The sequence below is a fragment of the Dasypus novemcinctus genome, chromosome 29 (genome assembly GCF_030445035.2).
Source record: "Dasypus novemcinctus isolate mDasNov1 chromosome 29, mDasNov1.1.hap2, whole genome shotgun sequence".
NCBI classification, from domain to species: Eukaryota; Metazoa; Chordata; class Mammalia; order Cingulata; family Dasypodidae; genus Dasypus; species Dasypus novemcinctus.
The window spans coordinates 19760626-19768917 of record NC_080701.1 but is presented as its reverse complement, the minus strand read 5'-3'; the positions used below and the strand labels follow the sequence as shown (position 1 = coordinate 19768917).

The 8292-nt window shown below is 32.2% G+C and overlaps 1 pseudogene; it reads right to left on the bottom strand.

The window, feature by feature from the left end:
• Positions 1-7340: 7340 nt before the first annotated feature.
• On the bottom strand, positions 7341-7828 carry LOC101426796 (peptidyl-prolyl cis-trans isomerase A pseudogene; annotated as a pseudogene).
• Positions 7829-8292: the final 464 nt, after the last annotated feature.

Genomic DNA, 8292 nt, shown 5'->3' with positions numbered 1-8292 from the left:
TGAATGGGTATCAAATTTTATCAGTTTTTTTCCTTTATTTATCAAGATGATTTTATGATATTTAATTAATTTTTAAAATATCATGAATTACATTAATTTTTGAATGTTAAAACAACCTTCCATTCTTGAGATGAAAATATCTGATCATTCTGCATTATGCTTTTTGCATATTGCTGTATTAGATATATTAATATTTTGTTAAGAATTTTGGTGTCTATGCAAATAGGGAAAATTGGCCCATAATTTTTTTATTGTCTTTCTTTTCTTATTTTAATACCAGGTTAATATTGGCCTCATAAAATGAATAAATATTCCCTCTTCTATTTTCTGGAAGAGACTTATATAGAGTTTATATTATTTCTTCCTTAAAATATATTTGGAAGAAATCACTGGTGAAATCATCTGGGCATGGACGTTTTGGTGTTCTTATTTGTTTTAGAAGGTTTTAAATTAGGCAGGCCAATTTCTTTAATAGATACAGAGCTATTTCAATTTTTGTTTTATTATAAGAGTTTAGGTCATTTTTAACTTTCAAGAAGTTTGTCCATGTATTACCATAATAGCATACTTGTATAAAGTTCTTCATGTATTCCTTTATTGTCCATTAAAATATATTCTTGTTCATTCTTTATATTTGGAATTTATATTTTGTACTTCCCAATAAATATGGTTAGAAGTTTATACATTTTATAGATTTTTGAAAGAAAAGTATTTGGTTTCATTGATTTTCTCTGTTATTTTTTCATGATCCATTTCATTAATTTTCATTCTTATTTTTATTTCTTTTCTTCTATTTACTTTGGGTTTAATTTGCTCTTCTTCTAGCTTTAATGATTTTATAGTTCTTTTTTATATTACGGGCCCTCAAAACTACAAATTTCCCTCTGAGCACTGCAGATTTTCATAGGTGCTTTTTAAAAAAATAAATCGTTATTTTAGGAAAAAAATAGATTTACCTAAAAACTGCAAAGATAGTACAGAAACACATCATATCTACCACACCCAGTTTTCCCTATTAGTATATCTTACATTAGTGTGGTGCATTTTTAACAATTAATAAGCCAACATTGATACATTTTTATAAACTAGAGCCCATACTTTATTCATATTTTCTTAGTTTTGACTTAACATCCTTTTTCTATTCCAGGATCCCATGCAGGATTCCACATTATATTTAGTCATCATGTCTCCTTAGGTTCCTCTTGGCTGTGCCATTTTCTTAGATTTCCCTTGTTTTTGATGACTTTAAAGTTTTGAGGAATACTGATCAGGTATTTTGTGCAATGCTCCTCAATTTGGATTTGGCTGATGTTTTTCTCATGAATAGAGAGGAGATATGTATTCTAGATGAAGACTACAGAGTTAACATGCCATTTCAGTACATAATATCAAGGATGCATATTATCAGCCTGACTTACCTCTGTTGATGTGACCTTGCTTCCTGGCTGGAGAAGGGCTTGCCAGTTTTCTCCACAGTAAAGCTATTCCTGTTTCCCCCCATCTATAGTGTACTTTTAGAAGGACATCACTATGCACAGCCCACACTTAGGAAGGGGAAAGTTATGCTACTCCTTCTTGAGGGCAGCATATCTAGATGCAGTACGTGAAATTCTTCTGCAGAGATTGGTCTCTTTCATTTATTTATTCATTCAACTATATATATATATATCAGTATGGACTTAAAGATATTTGCTTTATAATTTAGTTTATAATCCAATAGCATTTCATTTCTTTTGTTGTTCAAATGTATGGTTCTCTCTCTGATCATTGGCAGCTCTTTCAGTTGGCTCCTCTGTCCCTTTTACATGTCTCCATCAGGGTGCAGTTTTTTCTTTTTTTGTTTTTGTTTTTTTTAGCACTTCCTTAATTTACAGCACTACAAGATGCTCCAGGCTCATCTTGTATATTACCTATCCTGGTCTCAGAATGAACTATTTTTTCAAGGAGGCCTGGTTCATTTTAATGAAGAATGATATTAGAAACAAAGATCCAGGTAATAGTGCACTCATTGCTTCTAGGTCCTCTCAGATGACAAGGTAAGGCAACACATGTATGTATATTAACCTTCATATGTAGCTATCTTTATGTCTATAATTATACATATAGACACATATATGATATATATTTCTTCTCTTCTAATACATACCTTAGAATGCTATAAATTTCCCTCAAGCACTGCTTCTGCTGCATCCCACAAATTTTGATAAGATGTATTTTCACTTTCATTTAGTTCAAAATATGTTTAAATTCTTCTTGAAACTGCCTCCTTCACCCATGTGTTATTTGTAAGTGTGCTGCTCAATCTCCAAATGTTTTGGGATTTGCCCACTGTCTTTCTGTTGTTGATTTCTATTTCAATCCTATTTTAGTCTGAAACCATACTTTGTATGATTCCTACTTTTTAAAACTTGTTAAAATATGCTTTATAGACCAGAATGTGGTCTATTTTGGTGAATGTGCCATGTGAACTTGGATCTACATAAGTAAAGTGTTGGAATGTTGGAAAAGGAATAATGAAGGTAAAAGGGAATCTTTTACTTTTCTTACTATTAATTGATCAAAATGCAATAATTTAAAGTCATAATAGTAATAATATATTGAATGAGTATAGTATATAGATATTTGATAAGACCATCTAAAAGTAAAGGAGAGAGGAATTGGGAATACTTCATTATAAAGTATTTTCATTACATGTAAAGCAGATGAGTGTCATTTGAAGGTGAAATAGATAAAAACATATATTGTAAACTTTAAGGAAAACACTAAAAATATTTGTAAAAAATATATATTGATATACTAATAGAAGAGATAAAATGGAATTTTATAAACTACTCTATTAAAGCCAGGGAAGGCAGAAAATGAGTAGGAAAAAGAAACAAAGAACAAATATAATATATAGAAAATAGTTACAAACATGGTAGATAATAATACAACTGTATCAATATTCACTTTAGATGTAAATGATCAAAATGTGCCTACTAAAAGACAGAGATTGTCAGAATGGATTAAAATCATATCTATGCCGTTCCCAAGAAACCCCACTTTAAATATAAGATATTAGCTAAGTTAAAAGGGGAGGGATGTGGGAATGTAAGATAGTCATCTGGAAGACAGCCTGGCAATTTCCTACAAAATTAAACACAGGTTTACCATATGATCCAGAAAGCACACTTCTAGATATCTACCCAAATGAGTTGAAACTTTATGTCCATGCAAAAACCTGAACACAAATGTTTGTAGCAGATATATTGAAAGAAAATAAGGTGTGCCACCATAAGTAAACTGGTAAACAAACTGGTACATCCATCCAATGGAGTATTATTCAGTCATAAAAAGAAATGAGCAGTCAAACCACTGAAAGACATGGAGGAACCTAAAATGCACATTGTTTCATGAAAGAAGCCAGTCTGAAGACTAAATACTGCATGACTCCAATTATATGGCATTCTGAAAAATGACAAACTATAGATACAGTAAAACAAGTGGTTTCTAGGGAGTCAAAGAGAAGAAGATAAATAGGTGGATACAGTGGATTTTTAGTGCAATGAAAATTCTATATGATACTATAATGGCAGATAAGTGACATAATGCATTGGTCAAAACCCACAGAACTGCTCAACACAAAGAGTGAATCCTAATATAACCTAATGACTTTAGTTAATAATAATGTTTCAATATTGTTTCATCAGTTGTAACAAATGTAACACACTAATGCAAGATGTCAATAACTGGAGAAAGTGAAGGATGAGGCAAGAGGTATATGGGAACTCTGTACATCCTGTACAAAATTTTTATAAACCTAGAATTTATCTAAAAAATAAAGTCCATTTTTAAAAATATATAAAGTGGAGGAGAATGATATAGCATGCTTCCCCTATTCAAAAGAGAATTGGAGTAGCTATATTAATTTCAGGCAAAGCAAACTGCAGAACATGAAAAATCATCAGGATTAAAGAGGCATATTACATAGTGATAGGAAGGTTAATTCTCCAAGAAGATATAACAGTCCTAGATATGTCTGCACCTAACAATGAAGAGTCAAAATACATGGGGTAATAATGACAGAAATGGAAGGAGAAACAGAAATTTCCACTACTATAGATGGAGATTTCAGTATATTTCCCTTTTACCAATGGATAAATCCAGTAGGCAAAATCAGTTGATTTGAACAGTTTTATTAATCAAATCGATCTAATTAACATTTCTAGAATTCCCCATCAAACAACAGGAGACGACATGTTCTTCTCAAGGTCACATGGAACATTCACCAAAATAAATCACATTCTAGGCCATAAAATACATTTTAACAAATTTAAAAGAAGAGAAACCATGAAAATAGTGTTCTAGACCACAATGGAATTAAATTAAAACCAATAACAAAAATATAGCTAGAAAATCTCCCAATTATGTTGAAATTAAACAACACAGTTGAAAATAACATATGAATCAAGAGAGAAATGTTAAAATAAATTTTAAAATATTTGAACTAAATGAAAATAAAAATTCAACTTATCAAATGTACAGCAAAAGTAGTGCTCAGAGGGAAATTATTAGCATTCAGAAATTATACCAGAAAATAAGAAAATCTAAAATCAGTGCTCTAAGCTTCTACTTTAGGAAATGAGAAAAGTAAGATCAAATTTAAATCTAAAGTAAGCAGAAGAAAAGAAATGACAAAAGTAGTGTAGAAATCATGGAAATATAAACAGGAAAACAATAGAGAATATTAACAAAACCCAAACCTGATTCTTTGAAAAGGACAATAAAATTGATAAACCTCTGGACAGGCTAATCAAGAAAAGAGAGTGAAGACACAAATTATCAATATCCAACATCAGAAATAAAAGATGGATCATCATTACTAATCCATGGACATTAAAAGGATAATTTGGGATTATGATGAACAACTCTATGCCAAAGATTTGATAACTTAGATGAAACGGATAAATTCTTTGGAAGATATAACCTACCAAAACTCACATATGTAAAAATAGATCATCCTAATGGGCTTCCACTTAATTAACAATTAATAATTTAATTGCAAAAAAGATAACACCAAACCCAGATAATTTCACTAGTGAATTATATCAATATCTAAAGAAATGTTACCAATTCTCTACAATCTCTTCCATAAATTAGAAGCAGAAGGACCACATCCTAATTCATGTTACAAGTCCAGCATTACCCTAATATCAAAACCAGATAAAGACATTACAAGAAAGGAAAAATACAGCTCCAAATCTCTCATGAACATATATGGAAAAAGCCCTCAACAAAATATTAAACAAATATATCTGAAGAATTATATGTCATAACCATGTGGGATTTATTCCACCTATTCAAGTCTGGCTCAACATTCAAAAATCAATTAATGTAATCCAGCACATCAACAGACTTTTTTCTTTAGAAGAAAAATCATATGGTCATATTAATAGATGCAGGAAAAGCATCTGACAAAATCTAACAACTATTTGTGATAAAAAAACTTCGGCAAACTAGGAATGGAGGGGAATTTCCTCAACTGGAAAAAGAATATCTACAAAAAAACTACAGCCAACATCATATTTAACGGTAGATGTTAGCTCTTTTCCTCCTAAGATCAGAAACAAAACAAGAGTGTCCCCTCTCACCACTCCTATTCAACATTATACTGTGGGAAATTGTAGCTAATGTAATAAGACAAGAGAAGAAATAAAAGATCTACAGGCTGAGAAGGAAGAAATAAAACTGCCTTTTTTCACATATGATTGTTTATGTAGAAAATTCCAAAGAATTGACAAAAAACCCTAGAACCAAAAATTGATTATTTAACAAGATTAAAGGATACTAGATTAATATACAAAAGTCAGTTGCTTTCCTATAAACCAGGGATGAGCAGTTGGGATTTGAAAATTAACACAAAGCACCACTAATATTAGCATCAAAAAAAATACCGAGATATAAATCTAAAAAAATATGTGCAACATCTTTATGAAAAAAAAAACTATAAAACTCTTGTTAAAGAAATTTTAAAAATCCAAATAAATTGAGAGATGTTTTGTGTTCATGGATTGGAAGAGTCAACATTGTGAAGATGTCCATTCTTCCCAACTCTATCTTTAGATACAGCACAATCCTAATCAAAATCTCAGCAAGTTATTTTATGAAGAACAACACACTGATTCTGTAGTTTATATGGAAAGGCAAAATACCCAGAATAGGCAACACATTACCAAAGAAGAACAAAGTCAGAGGACTGACACTACTCAACTTCAAGACCAACTATAAAGCTAATACTCAAGATAGTGTGGTATTAGTGAAAGAATAGACAAATAAATCACTGGAACAGAATAGAGAGTCCAGAAATAGACCCACACAAAGATAGTCCATGTAGAAAACAATGAGCGTATATACATTAAAAAGTAGAATATTATAGCAAGGTTAAGAATGTACAGATATACTTATGGAATATAGGTCAAGATATAATTGGATGTAAATTCATAGGTTTACATGTTTTATTATTGAGGTGACAGAAAAAATTGAATTAAGGATATTACTCAAGAAGTTTGGAAAAAAGAGAGCATATAAAAGCCCAAGATAAATCGTTAAAAGAAGACAGAACGAACATAAAAGTGGAAATTAATGAATTATAAAAGTAGAAAGCAATAAAATAAGTTTTTAAATAATTGTAAGCCTTGGTTCTTTGGTACAAAAATTTAATAAAGGTAATCCTCTAATTCTCTAGCTAGTTGTAATCAGGGTAAAATAGAGAAAAAAACAAATGCACAAAATTAAGGACAAAAAAAGAATTTTCACAGATAAGGAGGAAACGATAGAAGATGTAAGCAATATTGTATACAGCACTTTATTAGAAACTTGAAAATGCCAATGAATAAATCCTTTTTAAAGAAAATCCAGTTAACAAAAATAAGCTTAGACAGAAGTAAGGACTCTCAAGTAGTGGATGCGGCAAAAATCAAGAAAAGAATGATCTCCTTATGATATTTTATGAGAAAATATTCAAGGATGAAATACTTCCCAAGCTATTTAAAGTAACTCAGAGCACAGAAAAAAGGTAAACAGTGTCTTAATTTACCAGCTGTCATACTGTTGATCCCCAAACATGACAATCAACACTTAATATTTTTATATTTGTTGTTGTTTAAGGTTTTTATTTCATAATCATAAATTTAACTCTGCCATCCAGCCACACCTGGCAGGAAGGGGAGGATGACTGGAACACAAAGAACTGCAGCAACAGCACAAAGATGACAGGACACTGAGAGCAGCCCAGGGGTGGTGGGTGCTCTCCTGGGCTACAGAAGGAATGGTCTGGTGGTTAAGACGGAAGCCAAGTCAAATTAGACTTGTCCACAGTCAGCAGTGGTGAGCTTCTTGCTGGTCTTGCCGTTCCTGGACCCAAAGTGCTCCATGGCTTCCACAATATTCATGCCCTCTTTCACTTTGAGGGAGACCACGAGCTTGCCATCCAACCGCTCAGTCTTAGCAGTGCAGATGAAAACCTGGGAACCATTTGTGTTGGGTCCAGCATCGGCCGTGGACGAGATGCCAGGACCCGTGTGCTTCAGGATGAAGTTCTCATCATCCTTCTTCGCCCCAGATATGGACCAGTGCCATTACAGCGGGTGAATTCACCACCCTGACACAGAAACCCCGGAATAATTCTGTGAAAGCAGGAACCCTTATCACCAAATCCTTTCTCCCCAGTGCTCAGGGCACGGGCGTTTTCTGCTGTCTTTGGAACTTTGTCTGCAAACAGCTCGAGACAGTTGCCACCCTGAGGTTCATCGTCCACAGTGAAGTCGAAGAACATGATGGGGTTGACCATGGCTGCGCTAGGGGCTGCGGTGGCGACAGTGGCTTCTGCGGCAATCAACGCTTTAGATAAAAAATATAGGGCAAGTTCACTTTTGAGTATAAATGCAAAAATCCTTAGTAAAATACTAGCAGACCGTATCTAGCAAAAATTTAAAGATGAATCCACATGACCAAGAAAGGATTAGTGCAGAGATGCAAAAATTCTTTAGCATTAATCTACTTTAAATATAATTCTCCACTACAAATGGCCAAGAAAATGATATCATTATCATGATAGATTCTCCAAAAGATTTTATAAAATTTAATATCAATTCCTGATTAATTACAAACATAGCTCTTACTAAACTTAGAATATAAAGATATTTCTTTAAAATGATTTAAGATATATATTAAATTAAAAGCCATATTTATATTAAAATGATAAAACGCCAGGGACAGTCCCATTAAAGTATAGGAAGAATTGAACATACTGGC